General features: G+C 45.8%; 1 protein-coding gene and 1 pseudogene across 13 annotated transcripts in view; one reads left to right on the plus strand and one right to left on the minus strand.

Annotated features, from left to right (window-relative positions):
- FANCD2 (FA complementation group D2) overlaps positions 1-22,826 on the plus strand; it is a 144,030-nt gene that overhangs the window by 45,378 nt on the left and 75,826 nt on the right. For 4 of the 12 annotated variants that reach the window (XR_007723181.1, XM_050778639.1, XM_050778643.1 and 1 more), the window contains exon 1: positions 20,748-21,176. The exons of 6 other annotated variants lie outside the window; for them this stretch is intronic. The gene's annotated coding sequence lies outside the window, so the exon portion shown is untranslated. Of the gene's footprint in view, positions 1-20,747; positions 21,320-22,826 lie in introns of those variants that run through there. 2 more of the 12 variants (XM_050778640.1, XM_050778642.1) reach the window with 1 other exon arrangement.
- On the minus strand, positions 3,919-20,816 carry LOC126947730 (cell death activator CIDE-3-like; annotated as a pseudogene). The gene is made up of 4 exons (XR_007723183.1): positions 20,744-20,816; positions 20,384-20,455; positions 10,920-11,106; positions 3,919-4,502 (listed from the first exon to the last, which is right to left on the minus strand). The product of XR_007723183.1 is annotated as a cell death activator CIDE-3-like (transcript).

Consider the following 22,826-nt stretch of genomic DNA (forward strand, 5'->3'; position numbering starts at 1 on the left):
AACAAACAAACAAAAAAAACCACTATAACTTTCAATTCATGGTTTGCATTAGCAAAATACTGTCAATAAATCTAAATCCATCAGAGGAGTGGCTAACTCAGCTCTAGCACGTCTGTACCATGGAGCCTTTGAGGGAAGAATGCATAGTTCTATAGGAGCTCATGTGAACTGATCTCCAGAGTATATTAAATCAGAAGAGGAAAGTGTGACTAGAATAAACATATGTGTATGTGATGGATGTCTATTTCATTGTTTTCTTTTTCTGAGATGGAGTTTTGCTCTTGTTGCTCAGGCAAGAATGCAATGGTGCGATTTCTGCTCACCACAATCTCTGCCTCCTGGGTTCAAGGGATTCTCCTGCCTTAGCCTCCTGAGTAGCTGGGATTTCAGGCATGTACCACCATACCTGGCTAATTTTTTATTTTTAGTAGAGACAGGGTTTCTCCATGCTGGTCAGGCTGGTCTCAAACTCCGGACCTCAGGTGATCCGCCTGCCTTGGCCTCCCAAAGTGCTGGGATTACAGGCGTGAGCCACCACACCCGGCCTGTGATGAGTGTCTTATTTCTTAGTTATATTTACATCCTTCTGTGTTTCTGAAAGTACACACAAAAACAAGATGGTGTTTGCTCCTGAAGGAATCAGATGGGGTTAGATGAATAGTTCTGTTTACCCTTTGGAACCACTTAAATGTTTTACCTCACTGATATATTTCTTCTACACACACACACACACACATACACACACACACACACACACACACACACAGCTTAAAAATCTAAGCCAAATATAAAAGACTGTATGATTCAAAATAATTTTCTAAACAATTTTTTTAATTTACAAAAATAGAAATAAAAAATTTTAAGACAGTATGATTCTATTTACGTGACATTTTAGAAAAGTCTATTTACATGACTATAAAGGGACAGATGGCAGCTTTATGATTCACCAGAAATGGTGGTTACATAACTGTATAAATTTGCCAAAACTTATTGAAAGACTTACCTGTAAATAGTACATTTTATTGTATATAAATTATGTCGATAAACAATGTTTTCAAAAATATCAGTTATTAAAATGATGTGCACATGCCAGGCATGATGGCTCACACCTGTAATCCCAACACTTTGGGAATCCAAGGCACTTTGGGAAGCTGAGGCAGGCGGGTCTCTTGAGGCCAGGAGTTCGAGACCAGCCTGGCCAACATGGTGAAACCCCAACTCTACTAAAAATGCAAACATTAGCCAGGCACGGTGGTGCACACCTGTACTCCCAGCTACTCGGGAGGCTGAGGCATGAGAATCTCTTGAGCCTGAGAGGCGGTGGTTGCAGTGAGCTGAGATCATGACACTGCACTCCAGCCTGGGCAACAGAGCAAGACTCCGTCTCAAATCAAATAAAATTATGTGGGCCAGGCGTGGTGGCTCACGCCTGTAATCTCAGCACTTTGGGAGGCCAAGGCGGGCGGATCACAAGGTCAGGAAATCGAGACCATCCTGGCTAACACAGTGAAACTCCGTCTCTACTAAAAATACAAAAAAAATTAGCCAGGCGTGGTGGCGGGCGCCTGTAGCCCCAGCTACTCGGGAGGCTGAGGCAGGAGAATGGCGTGAACCTGGGAGGCGGAGCTTGCAGTGAGCCAATATCACGCCACTGCACTCCACCCAGGGTGACAGAGCACGACTCCGTTTCAAAATAAAAAATAAATAAAATAAAATAAATAAATAAATAAATAAATAAATAAATAAAATTATGTGTAAGAGGGCTGAGCGCGGTGGCTCATGCCTATAATCCCAATACTTTGGGAGGCTGAGGCAGGTGGATCACCTGAGGTCAGGAGTTTGAGACTAGATGGTGAAACCCCATCTCTATTAAAAATACAAAAATTAGCTGGGCATGGTAGTGGGTGCCTGTAATCCCAGCTACTTGGGAGGCTGAGGCAAAGGAGAATCGCTTGAACCCGGGAGGCAGAGGTTGCAGTGAGCTGAGATTGTGCCACTGCACTCCAGCCTGGGCAACAAGAGCGAGACTCTGTCTCAAAGAAAAGAAACAAACAAAAAATTATGTACACAAATATGGACAGCACTGGTGAGAAGCATGGCAAAAACACAAGTGGTTCTCTTGTTTTGGGCTCAGACATGTGACTGTGCCATCACAGCCCCCCTGGGATTTAGAATTCTTCTGAAAGGCATTCTGTGCACTCCCGAGCACCAGCTTGAACAAATGAAAAGGCTGAGCTGGAGGGGCTGGGACACAGCACACCTTGATGACAGCTACTCCTGGCTGTGTGGGGCCCAGGAAAGTCCGTTCGCCTACTAGGACGGGCAAGCCCTACCAAGGCTCAAGCTCCTTTGCTATTTGGAATCTTCCCTCCCCAGCCCCCAGCCTCATCAAAAGCTGCCCTTTCCTATTCACTGACCACAGCTGCTTTGACTCCATTAGCCTCCGAGCTCCTGGAAGAAAAGGAAGAACCTTGTTTTCCCTGGGCTCAATGCCAAGAGACCGTGGGCAGTTGCTCAAGATTCACTTGTGAAACCCCAGATCTCAGGAGGAGGGAAGCTTGACAAATACCGAGCCTCCCACCCCCACTCCAACTCTGTTACTGAGCACTTTACAGGAGGAGCAGGTAGGCCCTGCCACCGCTTCAGCAAGGGTGGACCGGGATAGCTTCTGTGATCATACAAACATCACGCCTCCCTGCCAGACAGCACACCCCATGGAGCCAGCCTGGCACTGGGCCAGCCTCCAGCCATAACTGCAAAAGAGCAGGAGAGCCCGGAATAGCAGCCCCTCTTCAGCGAGCTTCAGCAGCTTCGCCACAGGCTGCAGGGTTCAGGTCGCTGCCAGAAATAGCTCCCAGACCAGCTTTGGTAAGACAGTGGTTTACCTTAGTATTTACTAAATCCAAATAGGCTTTATAGTGTCGTGAAACGATAGGTTTTGTTTTATTTATTTATTTTTTTTGAGACAGAGTCTCGCTCTGTTGTCCAGGGTAGAGTGCAGTGGCAGGATCTCAGCTCACTACAACCTGTACCTCCCAGGTTCAAGCAATTCTCCTGCCTCAGCCTCCCAATTAGCTGGGATTACAGGTGCCCACCAACATGCCTGGCTAATTTTTTGTATTTTAGTAGAGACAGGGTTTGGCCATGTTGGTCAGACTGGTCTCCAACTACTAACCTCAGGTAATCCACCTGCCTTGGCCTCCCAAAGTGCTGGGATTACAAGCATGAGCCACCATGCCCGACCTAAGTTCAGCCTTTCATGCTTGTCTTGAGTCGTCCAATATTGGAAAATGCCAGCTCACACTGATGAGAAGCTCCTGCTCTTTGGGGCTACCTATGAGCCCACTTTGAAACCCCGAGGTTCAAAGTCCTGAACATCAAAGATAAGCTGTCTGGCAAGTTAGGATGGGCATTGATGGAGAAATGCCTTACAGCTTGAGTAGTACTTTTTCACCTAACCACTTAAATGGTTATTATAAAATGGGACACTGAGAAATTAGAAGAGTGACTTAATCCCACCTGCTCAATTGAAGCTCTTCTGATTGGTGAATTTAATTAGGAAATTGTTACTTATGGTATCAATTACATGGTCAGCTCAAGTCTCAAATTCAGCCAACTTTAGTTTCAAAATCAACTGCAATTTTGTTTTTTAAAAGAGACTGGGATCTTGCTATTGGGCCGCAGGCTGGCCTTGAACTCCTGGTCTCAAGGGATGCTCCCACCCCAGTCTGCTGAGTAGCTGGGACTGCAGGCACCTGTCACTGCACCCAGCTTTTTCCCCCTTCGGTAGAAAAACTGCTATTATTTGTAATCCTACGTTATGGAGAATAGTTTGACAATAGATTTGTGTCTTCCTTTAGCCCTTCCCAACCTTCCAGATAGAACCCCACCCCTAAAGAACACAGGCAAAGAAGATATATCAGCATCAACACTTTATTGCAAACTCCCTAATATCACATGCTGATGTGCTTGAGAATTCACTCAGGAATGTTCCAGGATGGGGGCCAGAAGGTAGAGAGCACCATGAAAGTGCAGCCTGTGAGGCCGGATTGCTGAGGGGCAGACTTCATGCCAATGGAGGGGCAGACTTCAGGACCAGTCTGGGTGGGCTAAGCTGCCTTGGGCAGGAAGGAGCTGGGTCAGACTAGGAGCCTGAGATTCTCCTTTGGCCAACTCACCCCAGGTTTCCAGCCCCTCCTCCTCACTCAGGTCCTGTGTGGTGAGGGAGGTGTGGGGAGGTTAGCGGCTCTACAGCTGCCAGGCTTGTGGGCACTACCAGTTGAGCGTGGGGCCCCTAGTCTAGTCCTTCACTGGGGAAATCTTCCAAGGGCTTAGGCTTTCACTGAAGTATCTTCAGACAGGTCAGGATGAAGGATGAGGTCTTGCCCTTGGGGGGCAGCCCTTCCTCTGTAGCATCGAGGAGCTGCTGCAGGTAACAGGAGGTGCCAAGCATCACGTGGCCCGTGGCCTGCATGCTGAAGAGGGCCCAGCGGAGAGCTTCCCTGGGTGGAATGAGAGGGCATGCAAGTCAAAACCACAAAGTAGGCTGGGCATAGTGGCTCATGCCTATAATCCTAGCGCTTTGGGAGGCCATGGTGGGTGGGTCACCTGAGGTCAGGAGTTTGAGACCAGCATGGCTAACATGGTAAAACCCCGTCCCTACTAAAAATACAAAAATTAGCCAGGCATGGTGGTGGGCGCCTGTAATTCCAGCTACTTGAGAGCCTGAGGCAGGAGAATCGCTTGAACCCAGGAGGCGGAGGTTGCAGTGAGCCGAGATGGTGCCACTGCACTACAGCCTGGGTGACAGAGCAAGACTCTGTCTCAAAAACACAAAAAACAAAAAACAAAACAAAAAAAGATGGGCTCAGTGGCTCATTTCTGTAATCCTAGCACTTTAGGAGGCTGAAGTGGGTGGGTCACTTGAGGTCAGGAGTTTGAGACCAGCCTGGCCAATATGGTGAAACCCCATCTCTACTAAAAAATACAAAAAATTAGCCAGGCGTGGTGGTACACATCTGTAATCTCAGCTACTTGGGAGGCTGAGGCATGAGAATCGCTTGAACCTGGGAGACAGAGGTTGTAGTGAGCTGAGATTGCACAACTGCACTCCAGCCTGGGCAACAGAGCGAGACTCCATCTCAAAAATGAATAAATAAATTAAGAATAAAACACGAGTGTACCCCCTCCCTGCACCCCCTTATTCCCATGCTGGCCTGGAAGGGATTGGTTTCATTATGTTTGTTTTCTTCATTAATAACATTTGAATACCACTGAGGTGGTAGCACTAAAAGCACTTCATCAATTCTAGAGCGATGTGCAAACAGGAACAGATGCTGCAGATGAGGTCAGGATTAGGGCGAAGACCTGCAATTCCACCTTAACTGAGATGCCCAGAACCTCCCTACTTTCTCATGCGAAACTCCAGCTCATTTCATAAGGCTTTCTATTTTTCTACTACTACTTTGGACCAGCCAGATTAATCTCCATAATGTGGCTCTGCCCCTTGAGACACTCTGTTCTAGACTCTGAGGCTTTTCCAAGTTACCTGCAGTCTAGCTCATGTTCAGAGTGCTGGACATGAAGACATCCATGCCTGGCGTGAGCATGTACTGAGAACTGAACCTGAATCAGGTAGGCCAAAGTCCTAATCCAGTCTTTTTTTTTTTTTTTTTTTTGAGAAGGAGTCTCGTTCTGTCACCCAGGCTGGAGTGCAGTGGCACTATCTCGGCTCACTGCAAGCTCCACCTCTTGGGTTCACACCATTCTCCTGCCTCAGCCTCCCAAGTAGCTGGGACTACAGGCGCCTGCCACCACACCCGGCTAATTTTTTGTGTTTTTAGTAGACAGGATTTCACCGTGTTAGCCAGGATGGTCTTGATATCCTGACCTTGTGATCCACCTGTCTCAGCCTCCCAAAGTGCTGGGATTACAGGTGTGAGCCACCGCGCCCAGCCCTAATCCAGTCTTATTAGCTGGGTGAACTTTAGCAAACTGCTCTAGTTCTGAGCTTCAGCTCCCTTATGGGTAAAATGGGATTGCACCTGCCACCCAGAGTCATGAGGCTGAAATAGCATAAAGCAATTAACATGGGGTTGGATGTTTAGAAAGTAGGGGAAATGGGGAAGCGGGGGCAGGCTCAAGAGCAGCTGGTTGAATGCTAGGCAACTTTGGCTGGGTGCACTGGCTCACGCCTTTAATTCCAGCACTTTGGGAGGCCGAGGAGGATGGTTTGAGGCCAGGAGTTTGAGACCAGCCTGGTCTAGTGAGACCTTGTCTCTACAAAAACATTAAAGAACCAGCCAAGCATGGTAGCACACACTTGTGCTACTCAAGAGGACCACTTGAGCCTACGAGGTTGAGGCAGCAATGAGCCATGATTGCACCGCTGCACTGTAGCTTGGATGACAGAGTGAGACGCTGTCTCTAAAAAAATAAAAAGAATGCTGAACAATTTTAATCAAATACTTATCAAACCTGTTTGAAAGAGATATGTGAGGGTCACTCGAGGTGTCTAGTCCTAAGTGGGATAGGGGAGTGGAAAACAAAAGGCAAAGAAGTATTCCCTGGCTGTTGTTCAAACTTTAGTCTTTTATTAATGTTCATTCAATAAGTGAACTTATTGTCTGACTGGGTTGTGGGGGGCAGAAAGACACTTAGAACTATTCACATATACACAGGAAAATACTTTACATTTTCAAGGCTACATCTTAGAAGTATACCCACTTCTCAAATTAAGGAACTGAGGCTGACAACCTAGCTGACCAACCTTAGAAACGAATGAAATTCGCCTGTAATACCAGCACTTTGGGAGGCCGAGGTAGGCGGATCACGAGGTCACGAGTTCAAGACCAACCTGCCCAAGATGGTGAAACCACGTCTCTACTCAAAAAATACAAAAAAATTAGCTGGGCATGGTGGCGGGGGCCCGTAATCTCAGCTACTCAGGATGCTGAGGCAGAGAACTGCTTGAACCTGGGAGGTGGAAGTTGCAGTGAGCCAAAATCGTGCTACCACACTCCAGCCTGGACGACAGAGTGAGACTCCATCTCAAAAAAAAAAAAAAAAAAAAAAAAAAGGAATGAAATTCTGATCCATGCCACAATATGAATGACTCTTGAAAATCTGAAGTGAAGGAAGCCAGAAATGAAGGATGAGTATTGACTGATTCCAGTTCCATGTGGTACTAGAATTGGCAAACTGATAAGACAGTGGAATGGAGGCTACCAGTGTCTGGAGGGAGGAGCAATGGAGACTTAGAGCTTCAGGGGGACAGAGTTTCTGGTTGGGATGATGCAAGACGTCTGGAAATGGATGGTGGTGATGGCTGCGCAACATTGTGAACGTACTTAATGCCACTGAACTGTACACTTAAAATGGTCCAAACGATAGATTTTATGCTATATATATTTATCACAATTAAAAAAAACCTAGTGATGCCACTAAGTCACTAAACTGATTCCAACTTGCTATTGTTTTTTGATACCAACATATCTACTGTGTTTAGGTCTAAGTGTCCTACCTCCCCTAAGTGGACTGAGTTTAAGGTCTGAAATTTATTCTTTTTTTTTTTTGAGACAGAGTCTTATTCTGTCACCCAGGCTGGAGTGCAATGGTGCGATCTCGGCTCACTGCAACCTTCACCTTCCAGGTTCAAGTGATTCTCCTGCCTCAGCCTCCCGAGTAGCTGGGATTACAGGCGTGTGTCACCATGCCTGGCTAATTTTTGTATTTTTAGTAGAGATGGGGTTTCACCATGTTGCCCAGGCTGGTCTCGAACTCCTGACCTCAGGTGATTCGTTCACCTCGGCCTCCCAAAGTGCTGGGATTACAGGTGTGAGCCACTGCCCCCAGCCGGTCTGAAACTTCTTGTTCATAATTTTGAAATATGCAGACTATTGGTGGTAGTCTGAGGTCAAGAGGTAGCATGAGATGGTAGTATCCTGGAAGAAGCAGCTGAGGAGGAAAATGGAACTCTCAGCCATAGAACCAGGCTCAAGTCTGCCACCCACTGTTGTGTCTGGCAAGCAGACCCACACAGCCTCAGTTTCTTCATCTGCAGATTGGGTCTGCAGGAGATCAACTAAGAAAGCAAGAAGGTCTGATATGTTCTAGCTACATGTGATCTGGTAGAACTCTTGGGACCCTGGGCAGGATTTCTCAGAAGCCCCATGTGAACAGAGATCGCCTGTGTCTTCATTTATTCTACAATCATTTAAATAACTACTATGTGTCAGCATTCACCAAGGTGCTGGAGGCCACAGAAATTCCTGCCCTCATGGAACTTGTTCTGGTATTTTGTTCATCTCTGAATCTGTAGTTACAGCATAGGGCCAGGCACACAGTGGGCACTCAGGAAACACTGCATGAAAGAACTGAGGAAGAATAGACTATCGGAAAGACGGACTAGAAGCCACGCTCTGCTGCTTGCAAGTTTTGTGGCTTTGGACTGATTCGATCACTTCAGCCTCGGTGGCTACATCCACCTAATGGGTAAGGATGCCCCAGGGCGCCACTGGAGCGGCTGAATTTCGGAAACATCACCATGATGGCATGCAGCTTCTAACCTCACATATTCTCATGTTTCCTGACACACTTGGTTAGGTTTCCAAAATAAGTTTTAAGAAAAGTTCGTTATATAGTACAAATGACTCTGGTCCATAAGACGTGCAAATTAATTCTGTCCTATGGAGGGAAGATTATTTCATCCCTCCCATCCCCACGGGAGAAAAAATCCAATTTTGTATGTATACATTTATCTCTTTTTTTCTTCTTTTTAGAGACAAGGTCTCATGCTGTTGCCCAGGCTGGAGTACACAGTGGTATGGTCATATCTCACTGCAGCCTCAAACTCCTGGGCTCAAGCAATCCTCCCAACTAGCTGGGATTATGGGCACATTACTACTGCTGCTCCCAGCGTCTCACTATGTTGGCCAGGCTGGTCTCAAACTGTGTGTGTGTGTCTCTCACTATGTTGCCTAGGGGTGTGTGTATGTATGTGTGTGTGTGTCTCTCTATGTTGCCCAGGGGTGTGTGTGTGTTTGCATGTGTCTCTCTCACTATGTTGTCCATGCTGGTCTCAAACTCCTGGGCTCAAGAGATCCTCCTGTTGTGCGTGTGTGTGTGTGTGTGTGCACGTGCACATGCATGTGTCTCTCTCTCTATGTTGCCGAGGCTGGTCTCAAACTCCTGGGTGCAAGAGATCCTCCTGCCTTGACCTCCCAAAGTGCTGGGATTCCTGGTGAGAGCCACTGCACCCAGCCTATCTCATCATTCTTACTGGACCTATATATGTGTGGGATTTTGAATTCTCCTTTGAACTGATTGTAACTTCTTGCTAGTTCTCTCATTAATTAATGAATTCAATTAACTCTTTGACACATACTTATTTTTTTTTTGAGACGGAGTCTCGCTCTGTTGCCCAGGCTGGAGTGCAGTGGCGCGATCTCGGCTCACTGCAATCTCCGCCTCCTGAGTTCACGCCAGGAGTAGCTGGGACTATAGGCACCTGCCAGTATGCCTGGCTAATTTTTTATATTTTTAGTAGAGACGGGGTTTCACCGTGTTAGCCAGGATGGTCTTGATCTCCTGACCTTGTGATCCGCCCGCCTCGGCCTCCCAAAGTGCTGGGATTACAGGCATGAGCCACTGTGCCTGGCCCTCTGCTTTTTTTTTTTTTTTGAGACACTCTTGTTCCTTTGCCCAGGCTGGAGTGCAGTGGCACAATCTCGGCTCATTGCAACCTCCGCCTCCTGGGTTCAAACGATTCTCCTGCTTCAGTCTCCTGAGTAGTTGGGATTACAGGCATGCACTGCCATGTCCAGCTAATTTTTGTATTTTTGTAGAGATTGGTTTTGCCATGTTGGCCAGGCTGGTCTCAAACTCCTGACGTTAACTGGTCCATCCACCTTGGCCTCCCAAAGTGCTGGGATTACAGGCGTGAGCCACCGTGCCTGGCCAACACATGTTTGTTTTTAAAAAACTGACTAGGCTGGGCGCGGTGGCTCACGCCTGTAATCCCAGCACTTTGGGAGGCCGAGGCGGGCGGATCACAAGGTCAGGAGATCGAGACCACGGTGAAACCCCGTCTGTACTAAAAATACAAAAAATTAGCCGGGCGCGGTTGTGGGCGCCTGTAGTCCCAGCTACTCGGGAGGCTGAGGCAGGAGAATGGCGTGAACCCGGGAGGCGGAGCTTGCAGTGAGCCGAGATCACGCCACTGCACTCCAGCCTGGGCGACAGAGCGAGACTCCGTCTCCAAAAAAAAAAAACAAAAAAAAAACAAAAAAAAAACTGACTAGAAGACTACTTAGGAAAACTTCCAATTTCTTTTCTTTCTTTTTTGAGGTGGAGTCTCACTCTGTCGCCCAGGCTGGAGTGCAGTGGCGCGATCTTGGTTCACTGCAAGCTCTGCCTGCTTGGTTCACACCATTCTCCTGCCTTAGCCTCCCAAGTAGCTGGGACTACAGGTGCCCACCACCACGCCTGGCTAATTTTTTGTATTTTAGTAGAGACGGGGTTTCACCGTGTTAGCCAGGATGGTCTCGATCTCCTGACCTCGTGATCTGCCCATCTCGGCCTCCCAAAGTGCTAGGATTACAGGCGTGAGCCACCGTGCCCGGCCCTGGAAAACTTCTTATTTCAATGAGAAAATATAGTTGCTAGAGTGGAAAGTAGTCATAAAAACAAAATGCATCCAGGTTTCACCAGGAGGAGCACGTGCACCCTTGGGCACATGCCAGTGTCGTCCACAGCAGCACTTCGAGAGCCCATCAGGCTCCATGTTGTCTGATACAGGCTATGCTTTGTCAGCACCAATGCCAGACCCAGGCGCTGAGAAGGCTGAGTCCATGTGAACAGACAGGGGCTCTCCCATTGCCTGTACCCACCCTGTCCCCAGGAAATCCCAATTCGCTTACTTCACGATGCGTTTGGCCCCACAGCAGTGGAGATCTTAGGAAAGGGAGTACGTATCATAAAAAATCACCTTCACGTTCAGGCAGCCAATGAAGTCCTGTGGGTTCAGCTTGTACAGGTCAAAGGTTATACGGGCCACATCAATCTTCTGGCAGGCTTATGGGAGAGGGACTGTGGGTGCCTTATCCCCTGCATCGAGACAAGCAGATGGTTAGCACCCCTTGAAGACTCTCTACTTATGCTTATGATTACTGCATTCCAGCCTATTAGTCACTGCAGTATTAGATAGTGGTGACGGTTGCACAACTTTGTGAATATACTAAAAAACCCTGAATTGTACACTTTTAGAGGGTAACTTTTAGAGGAAGGAAACCATACCACAATTAAATGTGAGTTACATTATATTTTATTGGACAATATTTTTCTAGACTATGAATCCTGAAACCAGGAGCCAAGAGGTACCATGATAAAGTCTCTGGGTAGTGATTCCACAGCAGACGGCCTGGGCTCCAGTTCCACCTCATAGACCCCAGCCCACTTGGTCTTTCCCTGGCAGCCAACGAGCTTTGATGGGGGGCTTCCCAGACTGGCTCTGTGGCTCCATAGGGATGGCAAAAGCATCACTGACCTTATTCCCCAGCTCCAGCCTGGGTGACAGAGCGAGACAATGTTTCAAAAAAATAAATAAATAAATAAAATAAAATTCTGACAGGTATTAAACCAAAGCTGAAAAATACATGACTAAAATATATCAGACTAGGTTTGGGGATAGACTGTGTGTAAAAAAGGCCAGGCACGGTGGCTCAAGCCTGTAATCCCAGCACTTTGGGAGGCTGAGATGGGAGGATCACGAGGTCAGGAGATCGAGACCATCCTGGCTAACACGGTGAAACCCCGTCTCTACTAAAAAATACAAAAAACTAGCCGGGCAAAGTGGCGGGCGCCTGTAGTCCCAGCTACTTGGGAGGCTGAGGCAGGAGAATGGCTAAACCCGGGAGGCGGAGCTTGCAGTGAGCTGAGATCCGGCCACTGCACTCCAGCCTGGGTGACAGAGCGAGACTCCGTCTCAAAAAAAAAAACAAAAAACAAAAAACAAAAGAAGTTCAAGAAATATTTGTTCAATGAAAGAATAAATCTACCCTTGTATAGAATAGAGACTTAGGGAATTTAAGTGACTTGCCCAAGATCACATGGCTAATAAGTGGCAGAGATGGGATTGAACCCATGTGTTCAACTCCAGAGCTTAAGTTTTTACCCATTACTCTAGACCCAGTGCTTCTTAGACTGTCAATGGTGAAGGGCCGGTTTTGGGGTTTTTTGTTTTCTAAATTTCTAATCTCTTGTAGGCTAATACTTTTATAAAATATTTTGATCATGTATTTGGATGTTGTGACAATGTCAAATTATTATAAAAGTCTCTAAATCCTTACTCTCAATGTCTGTGCTTATCACAGACCAGCATTGGAACACTGACCACACTTTGAGTATCTTTAGCAGCCAGGGAGCAGAATGTATTACATGTTGCCTCTGTAGCCCTGTAGATGAAGTAGAGAACTGTACAGCATAATGAGCTCAGGAGGAAAGTGGAGAGAATTCCATGAGGGCTCCAAGCATTGGGAAAAGCTTCGTGGAGATGCTGAGGCTTGAAGAAGGTGTTAAGGCATGATGGAGTAGAACTTGGAAAGGAAAGGGCACTGGAACATTCCCAGCATGTGGAGAAGCTAGAATATGATTAGTGTGACAAGGGAGACCCCAGCGGTACTGACTGCTTAGAACAAGTGGTTTGTATTGGGTAGAGAGAAAAAGCCAAGCACAGTTTTTATATGTTCATTTCTGTCCATAATTTTTTTTCATGTTTCAAGATTTCCATTAATTTAAGGACCTTTTCTTCCTTTCCCCCTTTAATGAACTTTTGAGTACCTAAAAAAAAATTAGTATTTCAATCTCTGTTTTGTCATTTGCATCTTAGCAACACCCATTTGTTGCATAACACTTTTTTTTTTTTTTAAATTGAGACAGGGTCTCCACTGTCGCCCAGGTTGGAGAGCAGTGGCACCATCTCAGCTCATTGCAACCTCTGCCTCGCGTGCTCAGGTGAGCCTTCTACCTCAGCCTCCTGAGTAGCTGGGACCAAAGGCATGTGCTACCAGCCCAGCTAATTTTTTTTCTTTTCTTTTTTTTGGGGGGTTGGGGTCTTGCTATGTTGCCCAGGCTGGTCTCACACTCCTGGGCTTAAGTGATCCACCTGCCTTCGCCTTCAAAAATGCTGGGATTAGAGATGTGAACCACCACACCCGGCCTAGCACAATATTTAATGATGAACTATGGCTCTAACAGTTAAGTTCCCCTAGTAATTTCATTTATTCAATAAATGTTTGCTGAGAGCTTTCTAACAGTCTGACTCCTGGGTAGGATTTCTATTTGTCCATCAGATAGCAACCCTCTCAAGGCCTGTTCTCATTTCCCTGTAGGTAATAAGAAATTCCTTCTTTTATCCTCACTCTTCTCCCTTTGTCCTGACCCCAGATCTCCTGAGCAGTGTCCAACTATTCTTTTCACTCATGGAAGGCGTCTTCCTAGCTTATTATCAAATAAGCAAAAGCTGGATGTAATGTCCCAAATGTACCTTCCTCTGAAATATTTATTTGTTCAGAAACATAGTCACTTCTGAAAAATACTTTTCTGAAAACCTAATTGTTAGGTTAAATATGTTTACGGTGGTTTCAAAGATACTTGTATTTTGGAAAGTTTCCACACAGAGCTGTTACCAAATAGGCCCTCTCTTGTGTTTAAATAGTTCTTCTACTTGACTCTCCGATTTTCTTCTAGTGTTTCACTTTTAAAAATCTCATTGTGTTGGTTGTATTTTTCAGTCAAGTCCTAATTCGAAGCAGAGTCCTCAGGGAAAACGGAAAATACATTCCCAAACAGGTACTCATTTATCTTTTATTAAAAAGCTCCACGATTCACTGTTGGGCAGTAGATATCTGAATGTTTTATAAGGGGACTTTGGGGAAAGCTGAAGGTTGGCAACTTAGTAATTAAGCTGTGGCCTGGTGGTGTTTGCTGTCATGGTGACCTCACCCTTCTTAGGAAATTGTTTTTAAATGTGACTCAGCTAAAGCGTCAGATTGCCTGCCAAGTAGGCTGACAGCTCTGAGCGGAAAAGCATATCCTAAAGGCCTTCTGACTAAGCCCCTGGGGAGTAATTTGACAATTTGCTGTGTCATAGCTCTTATACTTAAAACACTTTTTTTCCTCTACTAGTCTTTCTTGACATGAAAATATTACTTCAACAACCCAGAGGATGGATTTTTCAAAAAAACTAAAAGGAAGGTAGTGCCACCTTCTCCTATGACTGGCATGTTTGTTCCCTTCATTCATCTTTAAGGAAGATTTTTAACATGGGTATTTGAGTGGGGTGGGGTGGGTAGGGGAGAGGGCAGGGGGAGGGTGTTGTTCTATTTAAATGTTAAACTGCAGAAGATAGTAATCTTAGACCTTAGAAATCATCTAATATAGGGATCTATGGAAGAGGAATTATCTTTTCAGTCAAAAAGCAAATCATATAGCTGACAAGGGTCTAATATGAAGAATATACGAAGAACGTTTACAGCTCAACAAGAAAAAGACAACCCAATTAAAAAATAGGCAAAGAATGTGAGTAGATAGTTCTCCGAAGAAGATACACAGTGGCCAATAAACACATGAAAAGATGCTTGGCTGGGCGCATTGGTTCATGCTTCTAATCTTAGCACTTTGGGAGGTGGAGGCAGGTGGATTGCTTGAGCCCAGGAGTTCAAGACCAGCCTGGGTAACATGGTGAAACACCATTTCTACAAAAAAATACAAAAATTAGCTGGGAATGGTGGTGCATGCCTGTAGTCTCAGCTACTTGGGAGACTGAGGTGGGAAGATCACTTGAGCCTAGGAGGTTGATGCTGTAGTGAGCTGTGGTGGCACCACTGCAATTCAGCCTTGGTGAGAGAGCAAGACCCTGTTTCAAAAAAAAAAAGGCTCAGCATCATTAATCAATAGAAGACTGCAAATCAAAATCACTTCATCCACTAAAAAGTAGATATAAGGCTAAGTGTCATGGCTCATGCTTGTAATCCAAGCACTTTAGGAGACCTAGGTAGGAGGATTGCCTGAGCACCCAGGAGTTCAAGAACAACCTTGGCAACATAGTGAGATCCTGTCTCTGTTTAAAAGAAAAAAAAAAAAAATGAAAGAAGATATAAAAAGGATTTTTGGCTAAAATACAGACAATAAAAGCATCAGTGAGGATGTCAGGAGACTGGAGTTCTCATACACTGCTAGAGGGGATGTAAAATGACGCAGCCACTTTGGAAAACAGTTTGGCACCTCCTCAAAGTTAAACATAGGCCCATTGTGGTGGCTCATGCTTGTAATCCCAGCATTTTGGGAGGCTGAGGGGAGAGGATTACTTGAGCACAGGAGTTTGAGACCAGCCTGGGCAACAAAGCAGTACTCTGTCTCCACCAAAAAAAAAAAAAAAATTAGCTTAGCTACATGGCACAAGCCTGTAATCTCAGCTACTTGGGAGGCTAAAGTGGGAGCATCACTTGAGCCCAGGAGGCCAAGGCTGCAGTGAGCTGTGATTATACCACTACATTTCAACCTGGGTTAAAGAGCAAGGCCCTGTTTCCAGAAAAAAAAAATTTAAACATAGAGTTAAGGTATGACTTAGCAATTCTACTCCTAGGTATATGCCCAGGAGAATTGAAAACATGCTGCTATGAGTTTTTGTATACAAGTTTTTATACGAAAACATACAGTTTCATATAAACATTTATATGAAATATTTATATGAAAACGTGTGGTTTTCGTATAAAAACCTGTCATAAAAACTCATAGCAGCATTTTTCATAATAGTCAAAATAGTCATAATAGTCAAAAAGAAACAATCCAAGTGTTCATCCATTGATAGATTTTAAAATCTGGTATATCTATATAGTAGAATATTATTTAGCAAAAAAAAAAAAAAAAATCATGTCCAGGCATGATAGCACATGCCTGTAATCCCAGCATTTTGGGAGGCCAAAGTAGGAGGATACCTTGAGGCCAGGAGTTTGAGACCAGCCTGAGCAACATAGCCAGACACTGTCTCTATAAAAACATAAAAACTAGGCAGGTGTAATGGCATTGATGCACCTGTAGTCCCAGCTCCTTGGCAGGCTGAGACAGGAGGGTTGTGCCCAAGAGTTCGAGGCTGCAATGGGCTATGATTATGTCATATGCAATGGCATGCTCTCCGCTCACTGCAACCTCTGCCTCCCAGGTTCAAGCGATTCTCCGGCCTCAGCCTCCAGAGTAGCTGGGACTAAAGGCACGCACCACCACACCTGGCTGATTTTTGTATTTTTAGTAGAGATGGGGTTTTGTCATGTTGGCCAGGCTGGTCTTGAACTCCTGACCTCAGGTGATCTGCCTGTCTCGGCCTCCTAAAGAGCTGGGATTACATGCCTGAACCACTGCACCGTCAGAAAATTTTTAGTTAAGTTTTGAAGCAGCAAAAGCCTAATCATTTAAGAAACCAAACATTCACTTTGTGATCACTCAGGCTAATGGACTTTTTTTTTTTCACTCTGTTGCCCAGGCTGAAGTGCAGTGGCGTGATCTCTGCTCACTGCAACCACTGCCTGCCAGGTTTAAGTGGTTCTCCTGCCTCAGCCTCCCAAGTTGCTGGGATTACAGGTGCGTGCCACTACGCCAAGCTAATTTTTGTATTTTTAGTAGAGACGGGGTTTCGACATGTTGGCCAGGCTGGGCTCAAACCCTTGACCTCAGGTGATCCACCCGCCTTGGCCTCCCAAAGTGCTGGGATTACAGGCATGAGACCCCACGTCTGGCACTAATAGAATTTTTTTTTTTTTTGAAAGAGAGTCTCACTCTGTTGCCCAGGCTGGAGTGCAATGGCGTGATACCGGCTCACAGCAACCTCCACCTCCTGGATTCAAGCGATTCTTCTGCCTCAGCCTCCCAAGTAGCTGAGGTTACAGGTGTGTGCCACCACGCCCAGCTAATTTTCAGTATTTTTAGTAGAGATGGGGCTTCACTGTGTTAGCTAGGATGGTCTTGATCTCCTGACTTCGTGATATGCCCACCTCGGCCTCTCAAAGTGCTGGGATTACAGGTGTGAGCCACCACGCCAGGCTGCTAATGGACATTTATAGTATATTTAGAAAAATGTTTTACCCCACTGGGCACAGTGGCTCATGCCTATAATCCTAGCATTTTGGAAGGCTGAGATGGAAGGATCACTTGAGACCAGGAGTTTGAGACCAGCCTGGGAAACAGAGGACACCCCATCTTTGCAAAAAATTTAAAGATTAGCTGAACGTGGTAGCACATGCTTATAGTCCCAGCTACTTGAGAGGCTGAGGTGGGAGGATCCTTGAGCCTGAGATGTTGAGGCTGTAGTAAGCCTTGACTGTGCCAGTGCTCTCCAGCCTGGGTGACATAGCAAGACTTGTCTCTTAAAAACAAAAAAGAAAAAAAAAAGTTTTACAACTGAAATACACCTTTTTATTGGACTTAGGCTGGTTCAGTGTGTACAGCATTTCACCTAAGTCAAATGATAACTTGATGAGGCTCAACCGCCCCATGTCAGAGCTGGCATAATCCAACTACCTCACTTATGGGACACAGCAATTATGAGCCGAGACATTGAGTTTTCTCTAGAGCAGTGGTTGGTTCTTCATGGGGGTGGTACTGCCCTCTAGGGGGCCTTATGGTAATCTGTGGAAATTTTTGATTGTTAAAATGATGGAACTGTGGGGAAAAATCACGTAACTGTCATTTGTATGATGCAAGAGATGAGTATCCCTTAGTCCTGGGGACAGTCACATAACACAAAGAATTTTCCCATGTCCCACATGACTTTTGAATATCTCACCAAATTGTTTTGTTTTGAGGAGTCTTGCTCTGTTGCCCAGGCTGGACCGCAGTGGAGCGATCTCCGCTCACTGTAACCTCTGCTTCCTGGGTTTAAGCAATTGTCCTGCCTCAGCCTCCTGAGTAGCTGAGACTACAGGTGTGCGCCACTATGCCTGGCTAATTTTTGTATTTTTAGTAGAGATGAGGTTTCACCATGTTGGCCAGGCTGGTCTCAAACTCCTGACTTCAAGAGATCTGACTGCCTCAGCCTCCCAAAGTGCTGGGATTACAGGTGTGTACCACTGTGCCCAGCTGTTACATTCCTTCTTAAGAAAATATTCTTGGCCAGGCGCGATGGCTCACACCCCATCTCTACTAAAATACAAAAATTAGCCAGGCGTGGTGGCACATGCCTGTAATCCCAGCTACTGAAGAGGCTGAGGCAGAAGAATTGCTTGAGGTAGGGAGGTGGAGATTGCAGTTAGCCAAGATCACACCACTGGACTCCAGGCTGGGCAACAGAGTGACACTCCAGTCTCCAAAAAAAAAAAGTTCTTGTATATAGACTACACTAACTGTGAATTTCATTTTGGGGTTACAAAAGAGAGCATTGGATCTGATATAATTCAGAATCATTGCTCTAATAGTGAACCATGGGCAGAAAATCGTGGCAGAGAATCTATGACAGCAGGAATCACGGTTGAAGAGGGTTTAACCTGGGAGTCAGACTGATCTGAGTTCAAGTATAGGCATAATATTTCCCTACTTTGGTTACTTTGGGAAGGCTACTTAACTTTTCCAGGCTTCCTCTTCTTCAATTGTAAAAATGGGTTTAGGAGTATCTACCTCTGTGCTAATGTAAGGATAAAATAAGAAAAATTTATAGGTGCCAAAAAATGCTAAATGTCTGAGCTTTCCCCATTTTGCATTTTTCTACAGCCCTTCTTTCTGTGGTAAATGACTTTTTTTTTTTTTGAGACGGAGTTTCGCTCTGCTGCCCGGCTGGAGTGCAGTGGTGCGATTTCAGCTCACTGCAACCTCCACCTCCCGGGTTCAAGCAATTCTCCTGCCTCAGCCTCCCGAGTAGCTAGGACTACAGGGGTGCACCACCATGTCCAGCTAATTTTTTTTTTTTTTGGACAGATGGGATTTCACCATGTTGGCCAGGATGGTCTCAATCTCTTGACCTCATGATCCACCTGACTCAGCCTCCCAAAGTGCTGGGATTACAAGTGTGAGCTACCAGGCCCAGCCAGTAAGTTGACTTCTTAAGGTTCGCTCCAGGGTGGGTGTTGGCTCTGGTCAGTTCTAAAACTAATGCTACAGAAAGATAAAGTGATCGCTGTGGTATAGTGGAAAAAGCCCAAGACCAGAAGGCTTGGTGTGAAGTCCTGAATGTAACCATGTGTGACCATGGAACTTGTTAAAGCCTCAATATCTATAAAATGAGACAATATGTACCTCATACAGTTGCTTTGAGTCTTAAATAAGTTAACGAATATAAGTGCTTCGCATAGTAATGATATGTGAGTATCATTACTGATATAGAGTAATGATATAGAGTATCATTGATATAGAGTAAATGGTTATTATTCTTCTTGGCATAATTGGGAAGAACTGAAAATGTTACAGCAGTGCTTCCTAAACTTCAGTCACTCTCATGCCATGTTAGAATTTTTGTCTAGCACTTGCATCATTACATATTTAACACTTTTTATATATCAACTTTTTCCCCATCTATATGATTTTCAAAGAATCTTTAAATTACCAGCAAATGGAAATCCAGTACTGTCACAAAAAAGAAACTTAAAATAAGTACAGTAGAAACAAAACAACATTAAATTTTAACTAGATACTGTTACCTGTGGGAAAGTTCTTAGCCTGAGGCTTACTCTATTAAAACGAGAAATTAATAAGTGAGAAGGAGGTGCTAAAGATATAGTAGCACTTACCTGAGATGGTTTCTGAAAGCCATCAGAATTGACGGAAAATTGCTTGTTTTTCTAAGAGATAAGGTCTCGTTATGTTGCCCAGGCTGGTCTCCAACAACCCTCCTGCCTCAGCATCTCAAGCAGCTGGGAGAAAACTATTATTTTAATATGAAGGGGTACATGTCTAGATACCCACCGATAATCATCTCAAATTCCTGTCTCTGTATATAAATATTGCGATGAGGGGATGGGCGCAGGGTTCACGCCTGTAATCCCAGCTACTTGGCAGGCTGAGGCAGGAGAATCGCTTGAACCTGGGAGGCGGAGGTTGCAGTGAGCTGACATCGCGCCACCGCACCCTAGCCTGGGCAACAAGAGCGAAACTCCGTCTCAAAAATAAAATAAATAAATAAATTAATTAATTAATACTGCAATGAAGTATGTGAGGAATTTGCCTCCACTCTAGGAAGGGAAATGATAATTACAATTCCTTACATCTCTAACGGCAGTGTTACAGATTGCAAAGCGCTTTGGTACTTAGCATCTCAGCCGACTATTGGAACAGCAATTTGGTAGAATGCAGATTATCACACTCACCTGACTGTATGTTACAACTGCTAAAAGTTCTAACGCACCTGGCACTCTTCCCGACGAAAGGGTAGGATGGGATAGCTCATAGGTAAACCCACCGAGGGTTGGCGACTAACCTAAAGGATTAACAGCACCGTTTTTGTTTTTGTAACACTCAATACGTCCTAGATCCTGTGCTAAGGGCTTTACAGACATCATCTAATTTGATTCCCACTTGTCTATGAGGCAGGTACTATTATCATCCCCATTTCACAGAAGACAAAAGTGAAACACAGAGGTAACGGGTAAGGTCACCCTGCCAGTGGGGGGCGAGACATGAACCTAGACAAATTGACAGAACTCCTGCACTTTCTTGCCCAAGGTCACGGCGGTGTGAGGTAGGCAGGAGAAGGGAGGGCGCTGACCTGTCATATACTTGTTTCTGGGTGAGCTTCTTGTCACTCTGTAGTAGGATGGACACGTAGTGGCCGATCATGCCTACGAAGAAAGTGATAACGATGGGTAGGACCATCCAAAGGCAGGTGTTGGAGTCGAACAACAGTTCTGGCCCTGCCATCTTACTGAAAGCTGCCTCCCAGCCGGTGATGGGCGAGCGTCTCGTCACCGGGGCGCAGGTGCTTCTCTTTGACTTCGCCTCCGGGCCTTCTCAAGCCCCTATTCCCGGTTAGCCCAAAACTGGGCTGCAGCTGTGAGCCCAGCCTACTGCCTTCAGGGGGCTGCCTGGCATTCCACTTCCGGCGCGGAAGTTGACGTCACGTCATGGCGCGCCTCGGTGGCGTCAGAGAGTCGTCGGGCATAGCGGGAAAGTCGAAAACGACGGGCGGTGACGGCTTCTCGGTGAGTTAGTGGAGCAGTGGTCGTAGTCTCCGCTCCCCTGCGGCCTAATCTCTAAGTCCGAGCCGCGGTTGGAGTTCTCCTCTGGGGCTCGCGCCCCGAACCTCGGCTTCCTCATCTGCGCTGAGATGGGATAATCCCCACAGGTACCTTTCTGCGTCATTAAAATGAGGAAACGAGAAAGGCTTTTACCCTCACCCCCTTCCCGATGAACTAGTCCAGACAGTCGGCCTCATCTCACGTCTGTTGGACTTTTCTGAAAGCCAGATGGTATTGCACGTGTTAAAGGCGGGTGCCTGGAAGCCGGACGTCCTGACTTGCCTTAGTTTTTCCATCTGCAAGATGGCTGATAATGGTTATCTGTACTAACCGAAGCGGCGACAAATAAAAAGCTTAGCACAGCGCCCGGTACCTCGAAAATGTTAACCATTATTATAAGTCATTATTGTCATCAAGAGTAAGTATAGGTGGTGAAGAGCACAGGTGCTGCAGCCAGACTGCCCAAGTTAGAATCCCAGTTCCGCCCGGGATGATGAGAAGAATAATGGTACCCACCTCAAAAAGTTTCGTGGGAAATTAATGAATTATTAAATGTAAAGTACTTGAAACAGTTCTTATTAACTTGTAGCATTTCCCCTGCCCTGCCAGCTTTTCTCACTCTGAATATTCTCAGAAATTTTCTTTATGCCGGTAACTATGCTGGGCATTAGGGGCATTGAGTAGGTGAGACTGGGTTCCTGCTCTCAAAGAGCTCCAGTCTAGTGTGAGGTAAGGTCCCCTTAGATATACCCTGTGGAGCAGGGAAGCTGCAGTAGCAAACTCCCTTAGGGATAGGAGGAGCGCTTTTCAAGGAAGATGACATTTGATTGAATGTTTAGGTCTGAGTAGAAATTTCCAGGCAAATAAGAGCACTTCAGATGAAAAGAACACCTTTGTGCAAAGGCACTGAGACCACGAAGGTTCTGATTTACAAGATTAAAAGGTCATGTGATTCAGGCACTCCACTACCTCTGCTGGCTCATTTCTAACTCCACATCTCCTCTTCTCAGTATGAGACTCCTCTTCTCCTACACCTTCTACTGGCTAACTCCTGTTTCAGTCCTCAAGTCCCTGCCTAAAAATCACTTCGTCGGCTAACTCCTGTTTCAGTCCTCAAGTCCCTGCCTAAAAATCACTTCGTCGGTCGGTTTGGCTCACGCCTGTAATCCCAGCACTTTGGGAGGCTGAGGTGGGCGGATTACGAGGTCATGAGATCAAGACTATCCTGGGTAACACGGTGAAACCCCATCTCTACTAAAAATACAAAAAATTAGCCGGGTGTGGTGGCGGGCGCCTGTAGTCCCAGCTACTTGGGAAGCTGAGGCAGGAGAATGGCGTGAACCCGGGAGGTGGAGCTTGCAGTGAGCCGAGATTGCACCACCGCACTCCAGCCTGAGCGACAGAGGAGACTCCGTCTCCAAAAAAAAAAAAAAAAAAAAAAAATCACTTCTTCAGACCGGGTGACTCACATCTGTAATCCCAGCACTTTGGGAGGCCGAGGTGGGTGGATCACTTGAGGTCAGAAGTTTGAGACCAGCCTAGCCGACATGGTGAAACCCTGTCTCGACTAAAAAAAAAAAAAAAAAAAAGAAAGAAAAAATTCGAGGAGATTGT

Source organism: Macaca thibetana, chromosome 2, assembly GCF_024542745.1.
Source record: "Macaca thibetana thibetana isolate TM-01 chromosome 2, ASM2454274v1, whole genome shotgun sequence".
Classification (NCBI taxonomy): Eukaryota; Metazoa; Chordata; class Mammalia; order Primates; family Cercopithecidae; genus Macaca; species Macaca thibetana.